At 38.9% G+C, this 22,122-nt stretch overlaps 1 protein-coding gene across 10 annotated transcripts in view; it reads right to left on the minus strand.

Annotated features, from left to right (window-relative positions):
* MSRA (methionine sulfoxide reductase A) overlaps positions 1 to 22,122 on the minus strand; it is a 271,927-nt gene that overhangs the window by 234,419 nt on the left and 15,386 nt on the right. The window contains exons 1-3 of one of the 10 annotated variants that reach the window (XM_084514432.1): positions 14,468 to 15,749; positions 13,757 to 14,373; positions 13,086 to 13,156 (exon numbers count right to left, since the gene is read on the minus strand). The exons of 4 other annotated variants lie outside the window; for them this stretch is intronic. The gene's annotated coding sequence lies outside the window, so the exon portion shown is untranslated. Of the gene's footprint in view, positions 1 to 13,085; positions 13,157 to 13,756; positions 15,750 to 22,122 lie in introns of those variants that run through there. 5 more of the 10 variants (XM_084514431.1, XM_084514429.1, XM_084514433.1 and 2 more) reach the window with 5 other exon arrangements.

The following is a 22,122-nucleotide window of genomic DNA, read 5'->3' on the forward strand; positions in this document are numbered from 1 at the left end:
CTGACGGACATGAGGCAGTCCAAGCCACTTCATCTCAGGGCCAGAAATCACTTTGAAGATCATTCAAAAATGACTTCATCATCTGTAACTTAAAACCAGCACATTAGCTTCACGCACAGTAGGAATACATGATATACATGATTCACTAACTAGCAACATGATCAAAATAAGAAAATTCAGCAAACTCCCAAATTCTTTATTTCCAGTATTATGTTTAGATGCTCCACAGCTGCCTTCCAAGTTTGACATACATTCAAGATATTGAATTAAATAGAAAATAACAAGTAGGACTTACAGAAATATTTCATCTCCAGATAATTTCTTTCTTCTTCTTCAGAAATTTTGCAATTCCTCTAATAAAAAATTCTTTATAAAGGCAAACAACCAAAACAAATATGATTTCAACTGATGTTGTTTTGAAAACATTAAATGGAATCCCACTGGGAAATTAAATGGAAATGTCATCTCTAATAATGGGAGAGAATGATTCATAGACAGAATCTAACATTTTAAAATATGTTACCTAGATAATTAGAGGAGCCTGATTTTCAAAAAGACCAATCTCTTACACCTTCCAATAACATCAAAGCCTGAATACAGATTTAGAAACCCAGTTTCAAACATATGTGCTTGGAAATTTGGCCACGCTGCCAAAATCGAATCTGGAAAGCCCTGAAAGCATGTTCCTGCTACCTAAGGCATGGAACTTGCTGGGTTCCAACTGCTTCATGAACGTATTTTCGGAGTAATTACTATCATCAGTGGAAAAACTACAGCTTGATTTCAAAATATTTGAATTACACAAAATATCTCTAATCATCCTTATATCATCTTAAACATAAGCTGTCCATTTAGGAATATTGTGAGTTACAAATCTGCAATCAGTTGACAAAAAAAAAAAAAAAAAAAAAAAAATCTGATCAAGGACTAGAAGAAAGATGATGCTTTCTAGGCTGTGAGTGGGAGGAGAAGGTTTTTATCTCACCTATTGGCAAAAATGATGATGTTGAGGTTTTGTATAATACAGACAGAAGCAAACGAAGCTGTGTGTGGAGAGAAGAGGTTCGAGTCCCACTATTGCACTCAAGTCACAGCATGACTTGGGACATGCAATTTTAGATTCAGCCAAAACTGTGTTAACAAGATCCAGAAAATTTCCTCTGGGCCACTTATTTTATATAAAGCTGACTTCATACAAAATTGCTAAGCAGTATTCTTATATTATTAATAAGAATGTTTAAATAATACTGGAGGAAGCCTACACAGCAATATTAAAGTCCTTGTACCATTATGCCATGTTACTGGACTTTCTTGGACAAGGATTTTACTCTAAGATTCTCCAAAACATGGTCCTCAAACTGTGAGGAACCCTTGGTGGACCCACCAAGGCATGTGGAAGGCAGTCATAAGTAATCTGCAGGTGACACATTATCTGTATTATCTGTATTATTCTCAGGTGTATCATTGGCTTTGTACATCTACATTTACACATTTCTTGAAGACCTCCATGGGTGGTGACTCAATGACTTCCTTGGGCAGCCTGTTATAATGCCACACAACCCTTTCAGTAAAGAAATTTCTCCTAACCTAACAAAATATCCAACCTAAAACTCCCCTGGAACAACTTGAGGCCATTTATGCTCATCTTATATCTCTTGGTGCTCGGGAGGAGAGCCCCAACCCCACCTTGCTAATGTTTGAAGACATAAATCCTCAATAAAAAAGAAAGCAAGAGAAAAAATAACTTAGATGTTGACACTACTAAATGAAGGTCTACTGAGTTTTGTTACAGTGAAGGGGAGAGCGGTGCTGTGACCAATAAACAAAGATCATCACCTCCTTTATCATGGCCAGTACAAATGAAGCAAGTAAAATTAGAGACGTGAGGAGATTAAATAAAGCACAAATTTAATAAAAACTCTTAGCAGCAGTTAGATGCAATTTCGTGTGGGACAGATTTCCTTTTACCTTCTAAAAAATGAAAGAGCAAATAAATGTCATTGAAAATGTTTAGACATAAATCCACAGCTACATATCATCTTTCATGTTGCTGGTACCAACAGCGATATGAAAGTTCCTGATGCCACAGCATTAGGCACCAGGGCACAAGTGGATCTACATGGGAGTAATGTAAAAGTTTCTGAAAGGGGAAATATGCAAGCAGGATGGAAGGAGAGACCTTCATAGTGAAGCTTCACAGCTCCTCAGTAGCAGAAAGGACTTTTTCACACTGCTGGTATCTCAAAGTACCCTTAAAGAGAATGAGAAGCATTTGGAGGCATGACATTAGCTGAAGTTATGGCCGAAACCACAGCCAGAAGTCTCCAACTCATGTGTGCTGAATAGCACGCCACAGACCTACATGCACACTCACAAACACATCCAAGCAAAAAGGTGGGACAAAACCCACGCACTTCAGCTGAAATGCCAAATAAAAGAAATTATGCCTTTTCTCAGGCTGTTCCCTATTAAATATTGTCCCCTTCCTGGTCCTAGAAGGAGCTCTTGGGCAAATCAAGATCCTGCTTTTCAGTTCATCAGTGTTTAGGATCATTGGGAATTCGTTCAGTTTTCCATCAGATATTTGACACTTGTGCCTCACAGGATTTTTGGTCTCATCCTGAAAGGTATGCAAATACCACATCTTATTTTCACATATCCTTCTGAAAGGCAACTTAAGCATGCAGCATGCTCACCACTTGCATATATAACAGCATTACACAAAAGACTGTTTGAAGCATAAAGCACATTTTAAAACCAATAACTGCATTAGCTAACTAAATCTATAAACTTTTCATACATAAAAGAGAAGTGACTTGTAAGGAAAAACAGTGAATTAGAGATAGCAGAAGAAACTCCAACTCCCAGCATAAATGTATTACTACAGGGTAGGCAGACAAGGACTTTCCAAATTCGTTTGTCTCATTTTTATCTATTACTAATTAAATTGCATTGATTTGCAATAAAACAATTACAGAGCCTTTGATGCAAATGTCACTCAAAACTTAAACAAGTTTACAAACTACGTTGAATACCAGAGTGTCTGGAAAATTTACGAGCAAAAACATTATTGAAACAAGCTCTATGATATCCAATGATGATAAAGAAAACTGTAATGATTTAATTATCTCAGAGAGGCACACAAGCATAATGTTTTACTTTCACTACACACACACATATATTTATACATTTGTACAGACACACAAAAACAGCCCTCTCCTCTTATTTAAAAAAAAAAATATGTGAAAGTTCAAAACCACACATCACTAAATGAGGAATCAGAAATGCTTAGAAGTATTTTGCAGCTACCCCAAAGCAAACAAACAAAAAGCTTATACCAAACGAAATGAAAACTTCAAATAAGCTACAAAATCAAGCAAGTAAAGGGCGCAAGTAACTCTGATATGCAATAACAATACAGTTAGGATTACTGACACTTAAAATGTCATCCAAAATAAATTATTTTAATAGGCTATATTCCCTCAGACCACAGCAGTAGAGGACAAAGATGAAAAACCCTTCTTTCTCTGTCAGCATAAAAGGCTGCTCATTTGCTACACAGGCATGCAGGGCAAAGGAAATCGATGCCATAGTAGTAGCAGAACTTTTTGTAATCAACGCATTTCTGTTCCTAATAGCAAGAGAAAGGTGAACACAGAAAACATCTATGTAGGCACTTCTTGGAAGACCTCATCTAAAAACATTTGTTCATGTCCCTCCTTTCTTCACTTTTTTTTTTCTTCCTATCTTTTATGTCTTGTTCTTTGATTTTTCTCACTACCTGATTACGTTAAAAATAATTTTTCATCTGAAAACTACATTTGGCTGCTGAATACCCAGAAGATTAGTTTCAACGAGCTTCTTATAAAGGAATTCACAAAGCAAATATAAGCCTGGCCACTCCAGGGCACAACACTGTGCCCTTTCATTATGAGACACGGTCAGTCATAATGTTTTCCAGTAATATCACGCATAATCCCTGCCACTGGGACTGAGCCTGATCGCAGAGGATGAAACAGTCAAGGGAAAATAATACATGCAAAATTCACAGCTTCCAACACAGAGCCCAGAAGGAAGCAATGTGTGCGGTCAGGATCACTGAGAACATCTGCATTCATGATAGGGGTCGGTATAATGGCCAGGTGCAGAAACTATAGAGTTTCATATATGAAAAGGATAAGAGAGAACATAATAAACTTTTTTTTTTTTTTTCTTTTAAGAAAAAAAAATTAGAGTAAGAAAAAAGACTGAAAGTTTGCATGGGAAATACTGGCCTCATACTGGATAGACTGCATGTCCATGCTAGCTCCTGCAGGGATCAGGGTTTTATGTCTATGCAGGATTCCAGAAGTGAGCAGGATGAGGCCATCAGTAGTGTGTGTTTGCACGAGTGCTGAGTGCTTCTGTCTCTGCTGATCAGCGTGGTGTGGCCACCCATGTGCATGGTGCTGGCTCTGCCTCCGGGCACGGAGCTGCTCCAGGCTCCCCTCCTTCAGGTTGCAGCATTCGGTGGCCACAACAGTCAGTGAAGGGATTTATTTGGGAAGCAGAACAAATTGGGAGCGAGTCCAGCTGGCAGAACGCAGTTTAAGAAATGCTACAAGGGTTTGTTGAAGAAGCATCCTTGTTGACCTACTTTATCCCTTGTCTTTCATGTATTTTATTTAAAAAAAAAAAAAAAAAAAAAAAAAAAACAGATCTGGAGGTTCTGAAGAGAAAACTAAGACCTATCTCAAGGTACAGTGACCTGTTGCCATCTCTGACAGCTGTCTGTCCAACCTGGTTTTAATGACTGGTAAAGATGCATGCTCCAAAGGCCCTGACATCCTCTAGTCCAGCACTGCTCTGCCTATATCTTTCAAACATTTTCACAAAAATCTGACCCGAATCTCTTTTACCACAGCTTAAACCCACTATGCCTTGGTTTAGCCACCACAGGCATGGAGAGCAGATTATTCTGATTTACTACAGCCTCTTGCATAACTGAATAGTGTTACCGTGTTCTCCTTCAGTCTCCTCTTCCTTAGGCTAAACAACTCAAATTTGCTTTCTCACTGATTATATTTTCTAGTTCTCTGATCGCTACCATTGCTGTCCTCTGTTCCAGTTGGACCATACTTTTCTGGAAATTCGGTGCCAAAACCCAAACCAAAAATGTGCAGTTCTCCAAAGTGTGCCCTACCATTGGCAGGCACTGGAACAACAGGACAAAAACCAAGAGAAGGTGCCGGATCTGCTCACAAACCATCTCCTGCGGTGTCTCCCATGGGACAGAGCAACTTGACAGCATCACCCAGAGGGGACGGACGCGCACTCGTGCACACACATGGGCACACAACGGGCTAGATGTAATTATGTGCCTACAACACATTGTGCTTACTGCTCATATTTATTTGGTCCAGACTAGGAAAGCTAAAGAAAGCCTTTGATTTACAAACTCACTGCTTATGAGCACCTCAGCCATAATTCAGCACTTCCACAAGCAAATTAATGAGAAGATACTGTGTTTTACCAGGAACTATTCCACCTGAGGCTCCAATAGCATTGTATTAGATAATGAATAAATTTGCCTGAAAGTGCCTACCTCTATCTGCTGACTGTGAAAGAAAATGAGAGTAATGAGTCCCACATACCTACGCTGTAGATATTGATCCTGGCCCAATTCTCTCATGAGAGCCTGAAGAGACTATTTCAAGTTCAAATCTCTCTGAATAACAGCCAAGACCACCAGAGAAAATGAATTCTAAAAGTTGTTAACTAGGTGTCCATAAAAATATTCTCCCTTTTCATCAAAATGCATTGTGCAGACAAACTGCATCACTCTCAAAATTGTTTTCTGAAAAGTTATAATGGTTGAGGAGAACTGGCAAGCTAGTTGTGCATTTACATTAACATAAGCACATCAAATATTCATTACAGCAGAGCACTCATTATGTCAGCATCTGAATTAAATAAAATGTTTCCCAACTACAAAAGTAAGTAGCACAATAGCCTCCCACAACACAGCAATTTAAAGAAGAGGTAGTGTGGCAGTATTGCAGGGAATCATATTGCTTTCTCTCCTCCAACTTGTTCATTCACTACTTATATATCAACTTTTAACATTGCCCTTTCAGATTAATTTATACAGAGAGGTGTTATTACAGCCTATAAGGTATTATATTGTGCAGTGTGCATCCGTATGAAAGAAAAAACTTTACACTAAGAAAATGTATCTTATTACAATAGCAAAATGTATCTGAAATTCAAAATTACACTAATGCTAGAGGTTACAAATTTAATCATAGTTTAAAAAAAAAAAAAAAAAAAAAAAGAATACAGACATTGCATAAACTCCTTTACAAAAAGTTACTACATCAGGTAGTACAAAATGTAGTAGCACAGAAACAGAAAACAAGAACTGTAAATGTAACTGTGTAAGAAGAAAGTATCTCAGCTTCCTCAAAGGCATCACAACTGCACTAAATTTAATAGAAAGGCACATATATGTAATTTTGTGTTGTTTGGGGACCATAAACCTTTATGGTGGTTATAATGGGTGGTTCCCAGCTTGCTACCAGGTGCCCATGCCCAAATTCCTTGGATAGTGCCACAGATGGATAGATTGGCACCAGGTCAGCACGCGGCCATATGCGGCCATATGGGATTATTCTTACAACGTTCTCACTCACTGGATAAAGGTCTGGACAAAGTAGTACACATGCTGCCCTCTTTTAACTGCAGAAATAAGCCAGCATTAGCTGTCGTGCAAAGAGCAGAGCACTTGCAGCAATGTGCCGCTGCTGGCAGCAGGCTCCATACGGTACTCGCCTGCACACCACTAATGGTCTGATCTCTGCTTTCTTATCCCAAAGCACCACCACCACCCAATCTCTGAAGAAATACCTGCCTTCCAAAGGTAAATCCTCTGTTGTCACTGGCTCTCTCTTGGAATCACAGCTGGCTGTAGCCAAGGAGCTTGGCATGCTCTGGCTTTCACAACCAAGGATCGGGTGTCTGCTTCAATCTCACGTGGAACCACAAAGATCCCGTCACAGGGCAGTGGGGAGGCTTTGTGCAAGGTGATATTGTTGTCTTTGTATAAAAATAGAGAAGCAAATAATCAAGAGAAACTTCCCAAAACAAGCCTCTGATGCTATGCTGCAATACGCTTCTTGGAGAAGATTTTTCTATCCATGGATACTGCCTAATTTGGTGTAAAACTTCCTATCCTCTAATGCTCAATTCTAAATTTTTCTAACAAAAAGCTACAAACACATTATTAAGAGTTTCCTGAATATGCTTTTCGTGACTATACACGTTTGTCTGTGTCCTCTCCTCAGAGCCTTTGCGAATGTTAATGTTAAATGGACAGCAATCCACATTACCAAATCATTGTCACTGGAAAATAAAAGTTTGAGACATCACATCACTGTATTACCTACGTAGAAGTAAGGACCCCGGAGACTTCTGTGTTTGTACTTGGCTCTGTTTTAGATGAACAAGCAAACCAGACCTCATTCCTATTCCTGTGTGTGGGACTGGAAAAAACACAGCTGTGGGGCATCCAAAACAAAATCCACATAAAAGCCTTTCATCTAGCATAAGTACTCTTCCCCTCTACATTTGGTGATATGCTGAGATGTAACGGGGATGATGGCTTGCTTTGTAAAATCAATACCAATGGAAATCTATCAGTGTGGAAAGGAAAAGCTGGCATTTTGCAGTAGGGAAACTGGGACTAAAGCCCTGTGATGTTATCAGGAAAACAGTGTTATCTACAGGCACAGGTAAGGAAACGCTCCGTTTTGATGCAAGATCACAGCCAATGTTTTCTGTATCCCTCTTCTCTCATTCTTCTAATAGTAATTTGTATGAAAGATTAAATCACACTCCCTGCCCATGGCAGGGTGGTTGGAATTAGATAATGTTTAAGGCCTCTTCCAACCCAATCAACATTCTGTGATTAACGTATATTAATAGCCCCAATAACAGCTTGCTGGTATGGGATCCCATGTTTGAAACTTCTATCTGCTTTACACAAAGCAATATAGAATCACAGAATCACAGAATTTTCTAGGTTGGAAGAGACCTCAAGGTCATCGAGTCCAACCTCCAACCTAACGCTAACAGCCCTCCACTAAACCATATCCCTAAGCTCTACATATACATCTGAGAAAAGAGCAAACTAAAGTTTCTGCAGATGTTCCATCCAGTCTTCCGATAAATAAGGAATAAATAGTGATGTTCCAGTTCCATCACTATTCTCTAATTTTCTCAACATGCTTCATTAGCAAGTTGTTAGAGCACACAGGGCAAACAGTGTCATACAGACGCTTTATACTTTCTGATTAAATAATAATAAAAATAAAAAATCAGTACTACAGAGGTTTCAATTTCAGACAAAGCAAGACTTTTATGTAGGCTGAAGAGGTCAGCAGGAATAAGAGTTTAGGAGAAGAGATGACAGTCTTCTGTGTTGGACAACTTCCCTAAGCAAATTAGCGGTCGCATTGATCACAAGTGGCCATGGAGTAAGGACAGATCGTGCTGTTCTTCAGAACAGGTTACCAAGGTGGAGAGACCTCTCGGTATCTAATTTAGGCACAGTTGTGCACAGTGCATTTCCTACCATACCCTGAAAGCACACACATGCAGTACCTGCTGTCCTAGCTGAATCAAAATACTTTGGGGAAATCAGGGCCCACCACTTTTCTGGAACACTCAGCACTTCTATGCCATTTTTGCAATTTCCTGTGCTATTGGCCAAAATGATCCTAATTCACACATGTTAATATATACATTTCAAGCCCTATTTTCTTTTTGTGCTCTCATGTACCATACCACCAATTGCCCTGGAACCACACACACCTCTGGAGGCTGGCAAAGAATGGCTGCAGAAGTCCTAATGCAAACATCTCAGATACCTTTACCAAGCTCTCGGGATTTCTGAGGCCCAAGATTGAACTTAAATCTTAACTCTTTATCTGGAATAGGTAAAGGATGTGTTGGTCACCCTGTGAACCCTCTCACAGTCCCTCACTGAGATAGGAATTATTTTTTTAAACAGACTTGTTTATGCACTGGATACCTGAAAAGCAAAGAGGGAAGACTGGAGACAGAGCAGAATTAGCTAAACCAATTGCCATAAACTCAATCAGTCTTCTTGAAACTGAAAGTTGTAGAGATGAGAAAAAAGCAGACATGTTGAAAAGAGAAAGAAAAAAGAATCTGAGACATGCAAATTAATACACTTCCTTGAACAAATAGTGTTAAGGCTGGTGTTAGGATGCCAAAATACAAGCCTAAGAGGACATGCCATGAAGAATCCTGATCCTGTACTCATGAATCCTCTTGCCATTGTCTCAGGAGATGGATTACATTATTGGTAGGGCCACAGTCCTTTGTGCTACATAAGCTGACTTTGGGAATCAAATACTTGATTGATAATAATAATAATAATAATGTTTACAAAATGTCTCTAGTCTTCACTTGTGAAATGACAAAGAACACAACTCCAAACACCCTGTATCATTTCAGGGGCTCCAAGGCATCTCACCTGGCTTCAGCTGTAATTCCAAAAGTTCTCCTGTTGCAAGCCATGGGCCATACCTGCCAGCTCTATGGAGACATTTGAGGGAGTCTAAGATGTCTAAAATGGCACTAGATACTGCTGTTTGGCACCTGAACTCCCCAGATGTTCATGGAGTCCATAAGTAATTTCCCTCAAAAGCTCTTGTTATATCCACCATTATCAGAGGAATAAGGATGGCACCAAGAGCAACTTCTAGTAAGCTGGTACTTTAGTGTTTGTGAAAAGGCAATTCATAGACTCTTTGAAAAACAGCTGTCCCATTTCTCTGTAAAGACAGAGTTTCCTTCATAGCCATGACACCATATATTAGCATCAGTGCTGGGAATAAGGTGACATTAGAACGATGTCAGAAATAGTCACAAAGGAGGGCAGTGGAAGAGAAGAAATGGTGGAGACCAACTCAGATGTCAAGACCTGAATATCTCCTTCAGCCTCTACAAGGGTCTTTGATGTAGGCCTATATTTCATATAGGACTACATTTGGTCTTACACACAGGTATTAAGAACGAAACGGGACCAGCAGATTGCAGAAGACAGCCTGGACTCTGAATGCCAAAGGAAGGAGCTTGTCATATTCTTCTCAAAAGAAGTCAGTAATCTTTCAAAGCTATTCTCTGTCTGAATTTAACACTATTAAAACAATCAAATTGTAACACAAAATCAAGTAGAAAAAACTCCTGGGATAGAGGAGAAATGGCTTTGAGTGTAAAGTATCCCCTTCATATATACCTGGGAAAATTATATGGTGTATGAGGCTTCTAACTAGAGAAAAAAAATAACAGTAAGACATTTCAAGATATTTAGGAATATGGAAAACATAAGAAGTGTGACCACTCCTTCACATCTTCAAGGATATCTTTTACCTTCACTGAAATAATACTAAAGAGAAGGGAACAAATTTTTTTTTTAATTATTTATATTATTTTGTTTTTGAGGGTGTCTCTCCACCTAGATATCAAAACTTGCAATGCAAAGACTGCAATGCTGTTGCTTTATGATATGTCCATGCTCAGCCGAAATGGCAGCAGCCTTACTGTAGGAGAGATGCTGAGATTCACAACTTCTGCCTCAGTGCTTCTGGCATTAAGCTTTAGCAGCAGCTGCCTACTTTCTCCAGCGTTCCTTTGGGCTTAAGTGATACCATTGGCAAATGAAGGACCTACAGAGTTTAGACAGCCAAGTAAATTCTGATTTCAACAACTTTAAAATGTTAAGAATTAGTATTTTCGTCTTCTTTTAATTTAGTGTCCTTGCTTCTTCTTTTCTTAACCTTTGGGCACAGCAAATACTGCATTGTAGTGGAGCACAAGCCAGTATAGATAATTGCTGTCACTTTCTTTTCTAAGCCTTCCTTTTATGTAAACTATCTTATTAAGTACCTGACCTCACTGAAAGTTAAAGATCTATACTTCAGATGTCTTAGTCTAAACTAGTTGCCCTAGGTTGCTTTAATGGTCAATAAAGAGAGTGATTTACATGACCTATTTGACAGCTCTCTAAATCATCTAAGGATGCTCATGGCTTCCCATTCGTTACAAAAGTGACTTAACCCACTTACATGCTAAAAGACTTTTGATTTCACTCAAAATTTCTATTACACAGATAAAGACTGTGCCCTATACCTTCAGCTGGAAAAACGAGTGGAATCCCACCAAAGTCAATATCCTACACCCATTTGCAGTCTTGAGAATCTAAGCAGCACATACACATACAGTACTGGAAACATGATTTAAGGAAAGTAAACTAAGGAAACTTAAGGAAACTAACTAAACTAAACTAAAACTAAGGTCTAAGTTTGCTTTCAACACAACTGGACAACTGGAGAAGAAATTTATGTCAAATTATGGTAAGGAATAGATGATGAGAAAATACCACAGCCTTCTTCCTGCCATTCCTTGGACAGTTTTCCAGCATGGACTTTCATAGAATCACAGAATCATTAGGGTTGGAAAAGTCCTCCAAGACCATCTGGTCCAACTACACCACCAATGTCACCCACTAAACCATGTCCCCAAGCACCACGTCCAACCTCTCCTTGAACACCCCCAGGGACGGTGACTCCACCACCTCCCTGTGCAACCCGTCCCAACGCCTGACTGCTCTTTCTGAGCAGAAATGTCTTCTCGTTTCCAACCTGAACCTCCCTTGGTTTCCTGCAACTACAGTTAAAATATTAGGAATGCACTAATGGTTTTTACCATTTACCAAGACAAGAGCACCTTACCAATGGCAGGATCTGGAGTCCCACCATGCACAGAATATTCAACATTTCCCATGGATCTAGGCATTTTATGTAAAACAACATGATAAGTCTGCATACACTGTACTTTAACACTTCCATTATTCTCCTACAGCCATATTTAGGCAAAATTTATAGTCACATGGAGCAACTGCCTCTCTCTTCCCTGTCCTATAAACACACTGGTTCGCAGTAAGCGCTCAATTCAATCTTACAACCATGCATGGGGATGAGACACAGGCCCTTTACAGAATCAAACGTGAAATAATATTAAGCATCTGTAATTTAATATGAAAAATTAAATAAAATCCTAAACCCTAATCCTCACCTCCACACTGAAATACATCACCTGAAGGCATTTTAATTTTTTACTTTTTTTATTTTTAATTATTCAACTCAATACTATTAATCAATGTGTTAATGGATTTTAAGAATTAAACAAAAATTGTTCATTTAAGAAGTTACTAAGCTTAAATTACTAAGCTTAACCAAAAATTAAGGATCATAAATGAACTGTGGTAATGAATGATCTGACTCAAGTATTCAGAAATCTCCGAATTATGATAGTTCCTAAATAAAATACACAGACATGACAAACCACGTCATATTACACCCACAAAGTAAATTTTCACACAATTCCATCAACATTCAAAACTCAACAGCTCAAGCTATGCACTTTACATTTTGATTTTCATTTGTCAAACTGGGATATTTTACAAAAATAAGACTTAGGTGTACTTTTAAGAGAAAGAAAAAATACTTTCCTCATTATGTGGGCCAGTCAAAAGAAATCTGCAATAGTGTGCATCTCATTTAAGAAAACAAAATGTCCTGACTGGCCATTTCAAAGATAAATAAAATTTCCAAAATTGTAGTATCTGCTTTCCAAATAACTTGAGTGGCAGTATATATTCAAGTATTTGCACAAACACCAACATTTGTAAATGCACTGCAAAGACCCACATGTTGATCATGTTTGAAACCTGAGAAATTGTTTATGAAATGTATGTAAGTCCTTAGGAAAGAAAATATGGTTATTCTTCTAATATTCAGAGTTTGTTTTCACTTAGAGGAACCACAATCAGTGTTTTCTACTGTCGGTTTTAGGTTTTGATTTTGTTTTTGTTTCGACTTTTAATAGGAATATCCAGTAAAATATTTCTTGTAAAATGTGGTAATTAAAGCAAATAGTATATGCTTTGAGACTGCATAGTATTTCTAAGAAATACAGGATATTCCTTTCAGAATAAATACACAGATAGAGAAACTTACACTGTAGTATTCGGAGTGCAAACTTGCATCCATCCCAGCTCTGTTTCCCCGATCACATCACATGTTAATGCCTGTGCAGGAATGAACAACACACTAGCTAACCACACAGAAAGCAAAACTGGACTCACTCAAACCTTTCCTTCCCACTGCGTAATCAATTTGCAATCTGTTGCGGATGCCTATTATAACAATTCTGTGTAGAATACAACAATTTAGAAAGACAGGATTGTTATTTTTATAAGCCAGATAGCTCATTTGATGGAGACACTTTCTTCAAAAATCACTAACAAACCATATTAAAAGGCTTCAGTAAATCACATGGTAATCACAACAGCATCTTAACCACTATTTAAGTATAGTATCTTTCAAAAGGTTCACTGATGTAGTAAAAATCTGACACAATCTTGCTATAAAACCAATTTAATTTAATATTAAGTAAGCTCTTTCCCATAATCAAAAAGGCCAATTATTTCTGTAGTCTAATAATCAAAATCCCATGATGTACAGTTAAAATAAAAACACATCACTGCAAAAATGCTTTTCATTAATGTTGTTTCTTACTTTTCTTCAACATACAAGAAGAATTAGGGAAATGTACTTCTGCAGCACGTTAGAAATTACACATCTTACAGGCTGAACAATCTATTCTTTAAGGATAGTATGATACTTACTATAAGTGAAGACGATCCATAAAAATCTATGCCTTACAGTTACTCTCTGAAATAATAATGCTGATTGTCACAGCAGAAGTAGTATAATCCAACCACATCCAGGCCTAATAGGCAGGATACTAGTATTTGTTCCTATGAAATCAGAAATAAGGTACCTGTCTCACTGAAAATCCAGGCACCCTTGGAGAAAACAAACAATGGATTTCTAGGTCCTTAATTTTATTGAAATCAAAAGACATCCACGCTTCAGTCGTCACAGATTTTTTTAATCCACGTATGAAAAAAGAGCAGATTTTTTCACAATTTACAGCAAACAGGTACTGTAACTACAAATTGAAGTTTCTATATCCAGTGTCACCAGTTCAAATCCAGCTCTGTCATCTTCAAACATTCCTCACTTGGCAGGAGTCAATATTTTTCCATCCCTTATTTCCTCCAGCAGAAGAAAATTCAGCAATTTCCTGTGCTCTCTACTGAGATGCTCTGGAAGAGATGCTTCAGAGCAGTAACAAAACAACCAGGCTCTCATTTCTTGTTTTGCCCTTCAGGCGTAGTCTGGGTGTCTTCGGCTTGCCCTGCTGATCTTCAGTGTTGTCACTAATAGCTGGGAGATGGAGCTAGGACAGCATGAAGCAGCAAAAATAAATATAGTTGCTTTAAGAACATACTTACTTTTATGTTAAGATGTCACAACTTTCTCTCTACTCTTACTCCACTGCTGGGTCAGATGAAATCTTTAAGGACGTTCCATTAAAAGTTAGCATCTGTAGCACACGTGGGAGAAACGCCGAAATTCCCATTCTGAACATATTCCGAAGGAGGTCAGCTTTGGTTTTAAAGCACATTCGTGTCGATGAAAACTTTTTTTGTTGTTGCAGAAAACGAAAATTCTCCCTCTTTATTGAGGTATTCCCTCTGTAATCTTCCAAGTTACTCGGCTCCCTTACAGTTTAATCAGACACACACAAAAAAAAAATCAAATATCGCATTTCCCATATGTGTAAACTGACATTGTGGAGGCTTCATTAAAGAAGTCTTTTATTTCTCTTATCACTGGCAACTGAGCATCATTTCATGTCCCACCACTTTCAGACAGCCCAAGAGACTTAAAAAGCTAGCTAAGTTTGAAAACCAGAAAGTTCTGAGTTTTTCTGTACCCCAGGACGGTTTTCTTTCCCGAAGCTCAAGCCGAGAAAGCAGACAAAAGAAGCTGATTTGACTGAGCCGTGCCAAGTCTTGCCTTTTTTTCTTTCCTCGGCTGCTCGCTCTCTCGCTCGCTCGCTCGCTCCCAGCATGGCAACCTTCCCGCGCAGTCTTGGCGGAGCTCCAGCCTGTGCCAGGCTGTCGGAGTTCTTGTTTCCAAAAGATGCTCTTTGCGAATCAATTAATAGATTTAAAAACAGGAAACTGTGGGTCAGTCACCAAATCTTGGCACCAACACGCGCTGCTTCTGCCAAATCGGCTTATAGATTTCATGGTTTCCTACCTTTTACAAGGGATATAACGTTTTTTTGCTCCCTGATCGTGGAGCTCCGGAAGCCATTCACTGTTCACAGTGATAAGAAATCTGTTCTCTAAAAATGTCCGCATGCGACACATGAACAACCTGCAGTAAATCAAGATTCTTTTGAAGGCGGGCGTATGTGTAATTTTAATAAGTACCAAATACTCCTTAAAATAATATGTTTTCCTTCTCTCCTCCGGAGAATCATGGGAAGATGCCAGGAGCAGGAGACGTATAGATTTGAATTAAGATCACATTCGAAAGTCGCGCACGTTTTAACTTTCTGAACTCCAGTCTGAACACTACTTGTCCTTATAAATTCCAACGTTATTAAAAATCAGCTGAAAGTTAATACTCAATCTGATCCCAGCCAGCAAACACAGAAGCAATGCTTAGCAAACTCCCCACATCTCTAGACGCCAATGATGTCATCCGTCAATTCGAAAAAGCACAAGTTCTTGTTGTGGCATGCACAGGAGAAGCTGCTCTGCATGGACAGCTACCTTTGGTGGAAAATCACTCGATTCATTTCAAAACTTTAAGGGTAGTAAAATTATATCTGGAGCTCCGTTCAAGATGCTTGAAATGGCTAGGATTCGTATGAGGAGAATTATAGGAATACACTTTCTTTTATCTATAAGCTATTTGCCAAGGCAGAATGCCAAATTTTAAGTACATGCATTTATATCCACGAGCACAATAAATTATGCACAAAATAAACTTCCCTAACAGTGCATCTTTTATAGTTTACAGATACCAGTGGGTTTTTTTGTTACGAGGCTCAGTATAGAGTCCCGGATGTTTTGAGTCCGGTTGTTATTTGGGACTAAGGGCTCCAGTCTTCCCAAGGCTTTGACTCAGAGCTCAGTTGGCTCAAGGAGCAGCCCAAGCAAGCCCGTAGTAAGAGGAACACGACGGGAGCTCACCCAGAGCACGCTGAGGTACCCACATGCAGATATCTACATCTCAGGTCTGAAAGCAGAACAAAATCCTGCACTACCCCTATCCTATCAAGAGAACAGACAAAGGTACGAAGAAGGTACTAAAAGGGAGAGTATAACTCATTCAATGTAACTACCATGAAAAGCACACCCAAAGCAAGTTAAACCAAAATTAGATCTAGTTTAAGCCTTAAGAAAAATCTTTCTGAAGAGAACAACTGCTACGTACAGCAAGAGGTTGTGTACTCTGAACCACTGGCACTTTACAAAAATAAGCTAAACAAACATTCGTAAGGAATTAGGCAAGACTATCCAACCTGCAGACAGGTGGATATGTGGGACATCCTGCCAAGTTGCCCAGTTTCCAATGGCCATAACAAATCTACCCGTGTTATTCCCAGTAGCCTTCCAACTCCAAAAAAAAAAGTCACCATTAACTTTAAAATAATGTTTTTGTCTCAAAATATTGCACATCCTATCAACTCAGTTAACATCTAGCATCATTATGACAGGCCAAGTTGGAAAAAAAAAAACACACCTATATATATTTTTCTATTTCTTCTCTTTGTGTACTTGACAGAAAACTCTAACACATCAGTTCGCCTCTACTGAAAGACCGTCAGGCATCAACACGGGAACAAAAAGATCTCACAGAAATTACTGTCAGTGGGATTTACTTTTGAAAGGCTACACTACTCCAACAGTCATCATTAGAAACTCATCTTTTAATTAGTCTTCCTCCAAAAGCTGTATGTATTGACAACATAGTATTTCGGGTATGTTCCAAAAAGTATATAATTCCAGTAGAGATGAACAACTTTAACTATTTAACATTATTCCTGCTGAAAGTAAGGCAGGAAAACCAAATGTATTTCCCAGCAGCCAAATACCTTCCAAAAGCGGGCAGAATTGCTAATACGATGAAGAGCCTTATTTTATCTTTCAACATGCACTGCTCCAAACACGACGGGTCTCATTTGCAGAAATGACTACCCTCTTCCTCTTGTATAGCATGTTTTCAACTGTGTACTTTACTGTAACTCTCCTAATTCCCTCTTTCATCTCTTAAATACTCTGCAATTGCATTTCTGCCCCACTCCAGCAGCACTGCTCACACCACCCTCAGTACCACCTTCCAAGATGCATCCTCCTCTTCTCTGAGATCTCCACACAAACAATTTCTCTTCTTTTCCATAAATAAGCTCCCTGCTCCAACTTGTCTAGCGTACCACTAAATCCAATAACCTTCAGATGGAAAGAAACTGCAAAACTTTCTCCACACCTTTTGTTTTGGGACTTTTTCCATGTTCTTTGCCAGTCGTTCTCATTACCACTGGCTTCTTCAATTTTCTCCTTGTTGCCCCTTGGCTTCCCACCATCCTAATGTCAGACCCTTCCTCTTCCCTTCTGGGATACCGCTCAAGTCCCAGGAAACCAGGGTCTACATTAGAAACTGTATAAAGTACCTTTGACTCCAACATTTTTCTCTTGAACATTCTTGTACCTCCAGCTATCCTCATTATATTTCTTTGATGTCATCCTCTTGCAGTGCACAGTATATAAAGTTGGATTCCTCATCTTTCTTCCCAAATATTCTCCTATCCATCTCCAGTGCAAACTTGATCATCTTCAGGCTTACCATTACAAAACAACACATAGCTCTGTCCTTCAACACCACCTACATCCACACGCTCAAAGAAAAATCCACGCTTTTATTCTTTTGCAGTTTCTTAGATACTGATTTCATATTTTCTTCTAGGAATTGGTAAAAATACATATATATATATTTATCCGTGTCCTGGTCATCACTCAATTCAATTTTTATTTTATTTATTTTTTATTTTTTTTTCACTTTGTCCCCCTGCAAATTGTTCACTTAAAATTCTACTCCCAAAACCCTCCTGATGTCTTCTTACTCTGTCTTTTCTCAAAATTCCTTTATTCACGTATTTTTCCACCTCACACTCAAGCGCACCTGTGTCTCACTGAAGTCATACACCTGGCTACCCATAGCAGTACACCTGTCAAATGAGCAAGTGGAAAACTTATGCATGGAAGAGGTAAGCCATTTGCTTAAGCTGTTACATGAGAACACTGCTCGTAAGCAGCATATGCATGATATCCCCCCCAAACACCTTATTCTTAAGAATAAACACATTCTTAACATGGCAAATTTGTCAAGACTGGGCTACCTCTACTAGCATTTCTGCTCTCACACTCCTGTTAGCAGTTCTAGGCATTCCCTTTAAACATAAGTGAAACAATTCTTCTGAGAACAAGGCAGAGATTTTTTTAGGAGTCTGATTTTGGAGCCAGATGCTTTCTTGATGTATTATTAAAAGGTGAAATACATTAAGTGTCAGGAAAAAGGTTACTTTTGCCTGGACCATTCTTATGGGGAGATGGTAACAATTGCCTAATGATGCTTCTCTTTTCTGTTTTCATTTATTATTAAATAGCCAAACACTAGTGAAGATCTAAGATTCCATAAATAAGTGAATGTAGCTATATCAGAGAACAATACGAAAGAACAAGGAATACAGACAGAAGTATGTGAAAAACTAAAAAAAAATAATGTGGCAATGCACAACGAGCAAATGGAGATAGCAACAGCTGAAGTAAGTGGACATTCCGAGGTTTAACCACAAAAAAAATGAAAAAAAAAAAAAAAGAAAACAAGAGAAAAGGCCTCTGAATGCATGAGCAATCCCAACATGAAGGTCAAGACCCGCATGGACCTCCAGTGGATTTTCCAGGTCCTCCAGTTTCCTAGTGTGAGCCATCAGTGGCCTGATGAGACGTAGGGGCCACCTATATCTACCTAATGGTGGTGAGGCACTGGCACAGGTTGCCCAGAGAATTTGTGGATGCCCCATCCCTGGAGGTGTTCAAGGCCAGGTTGGATGGGGCCTTGGCCAACCTGATCTAGTGGGTGGCATCCCTGCTATGGCAGGGGGTTGGAACTGGGTGATCTTTAAGGTCTCTTCCAACCCAAGCCTTTCTATGACTCTATGACAGCCACTTTTGCCTCGTTATGCACGCACCCAATTAACTTTCCTGGAGGACAGACGGTCTTCCTTGGCAGCTGACCACTTACCACCTTCATTTATCATTTCGACAATATAATGGATGCGCGATTGGAGCTTCTTCTGTGGGAGGCTGCAGTAGTCAAGCGACGCTTTGGAGGAGGATTAATGCTACAAATGGATCGTTCCAATTAAATCCTGTTGAAACCCAACACAACAAATTTGCATGCCTAGACTGTGCTGCAGTGCGGTGGCTTTAGGGCTGGCCAACTGTGACACTGGTGAGTGTTCCTCAGCTTCACAAGGCAAACAGATGGCAAGTCCAAACCCTATGGGAAGCTATCAACAACATCCTAAATATTTCAGTGTGGGAATAGACTTCAACAACTCATCATCTGCAGGCACGACGCCCCAGTCTGAAAGTGCAGAATACACAGGTCAGTCTTCACTATGTGTGTTCTTCTCCAGCAATGTGGACAGCTTTTTTTCCTGAATATATCTAAGAGAATTTGCGTTCATAGGTTAAAGTGTTTTCCCATTCTCTTTGTCCAGTGCCACTCAGAAGACTTTAGATGCATGCATTCTATTTATAAAGTACTACATCAAAGTTTAAACATCATTGGTACCCTTAACTGTTTATAATTTTCTTTCATATCTCAGGAGAAAAACAGATACTTACAAAAATCAAAATGTTAGGAACTCAGCTTCACAGGCATTTGTGACTGTCATTTAGAAAAGCAATTACAGTGTGCAACATTAAAAATATATGCATAGCACTTTAGGTAGACATAGATATTCGTAATGGTATCCACTTACAGTTAACTTGGGTATACTGAAAATAGACTTGTAATGAAGTGGATAGAAAGTCTCAATATCTTCAGTGATTATGAAAAAGGATTCTCTGAAAAATCAAATTAACAAGACAGAGAATTTTTCCAAAATGCGGTCAGGTTACCCTCTCATAATTGACAGTCCATGTGTAAGGAATAAGAACATATTCTTTGTTACGCACTGAGCAAGAGCTTTGTTGTAAATTTCAAGTACAAAGGGCTTTATTTTGTGTTCAACATTCTTTTCAACTATTATATTCTCACAATCTAAATGTTTTAAATGGTTCTACAGAGATTAGTATCTCACAATTCCTCACCTGCATCCAGTAATCAGCCCTGAGAGAGCAATTTTTTACTCATTTTCCACTTCTAAATTGGCATTATGTTTAATGAAACCAGAATGACTTATTTTTACTACAGCAGTACCCAGGAATGCCTGTGCACATATATCCACATACGCAGGGTATTTATTTGACGGTCTCTTTTTTCTCTCTCATTCAAAAAGCTTGCTTTTAATTGTTGTAAATTAAATTGAATACTGAGTAGGTCTTAATTGGCATGTGAAATGCTCAACACAAGGATGACTCCTGTGACTCCTTAATGACGACTCAAGCAGGAATTTAGTCATTTAAATGGACAGCTTAGGAAGTCTGCACTTTGCACCACCGAAGTGTGGAGACAGAAAGGTGCCACTGACGGGTGTTTCGTGGTTGCAGGTCCCATCCTCTGAACCTGTGTCACCAGCCTAGCCACAGCCACACCACACTTGTATGCCACAAAGGATGGCATCTACACATACAGTCCTCAACATCCATAGGGCAGGACCCTAATATATATAATTTATATTATATTTATATGTATATATATAGTTTAATTTATTGGCATAGAAAGAGCCTGCAATGCCCATGCTCGGGACTCAGAGTCTGAATCCAACCTACCGAGTGGGATGTTATCCTACTCCACAAAAGAGAACATCCTTCAGGTACTTTGAAAAGCAATTTGATGACACAGTACAGCACAGGGGACCAAATTAAATCAAATAGTATGGAATTTAGACAACTTGATGCAAAAACATATTTGTTAACCCACTTAATACTGAGAAGCAAGTCCTACGCCAAATCCCTCCTCCGCTCAACACTGTTTTAATGGGAATCGTGTGCAGTTGCTAACAACATCAAGAGACACTTTTAAAAAACAGAATGTTCAATTTCTGAAGAAATGAACATGAAAACCTGATACCCTGTTAGTTGCACTGCTTAATTTCAGAATTACAGAATTGTAGAGGTTGGAAGGGACCTCAAAAGATCATCAGGTCCAACCCCAATAGGTTGCAGCTGCACTCTGGAGCAAGTAATTACACCCAAACTGCTGAACTTAGAAATGGTTTTAAAGGAGATATGAGGAAAAAAAGGAAGAAAAAGAGGAAGAAAAAGAGGAAGGAAAGAGGAAGGAAAGAGGAAGGAAAGAGGAAGGAAAGAGGAAGGAAAGAGGAAGGAAAGAGGAAGGAAAGAGGAAGGAAAGAGGAAGGAAAGAGGAAGGAAAGAGGAAGGAAAGAGGAAGGAAAGAGGAAGGAAAGAGGAAGGAAAGAGGAAGGAAAGAGGAAGGAAAGAGGAAGCATAGCATTCCGGAATCATTAAAAGGAAACAGAAAAGATCACTGGCTAAATTATTACCCTAAAGAAGAATTAACTGTAAACATATCTCTGGGTCATCTTAGTGATATTTCTCTTCTTTGTACAAAGATGTATTAGTACACTCTGCCTAAGAATCCACCCTCTACATTTGGTTCACCTGCTAATTCCTTCTCTTTCCCATTCCCTTTTTAGCAGTAACATTGCAAACAGTCACTCAAGATACTACTAAAATTAAACATTATTATTCCGTGAAGTTGAATTTGTTGGAAGTTGTTTGCATGCAGCTCCTGTACAAGTTCAGTTCTGCGCCTCGCATCACACATCAGGTCAGCCCTGGTAAGTGCAGGGTGAGAGGGTGAGTCCTTGGGGAGGAATACAAACTAAACCAAGCAAGCAAGAAAAATAGCCCCCATACACTCTACGCACTATAAT

This window comes from Aythya ferina, assembly GCF_964211825.1.
Source record: "Aythya ferina genome assembly, chromosome: 3".
NCBI lineage: Eukaryota > Metazoa > Chordata > Aves > Anseriformes > Anatidae > Aythya > Aythya ferina.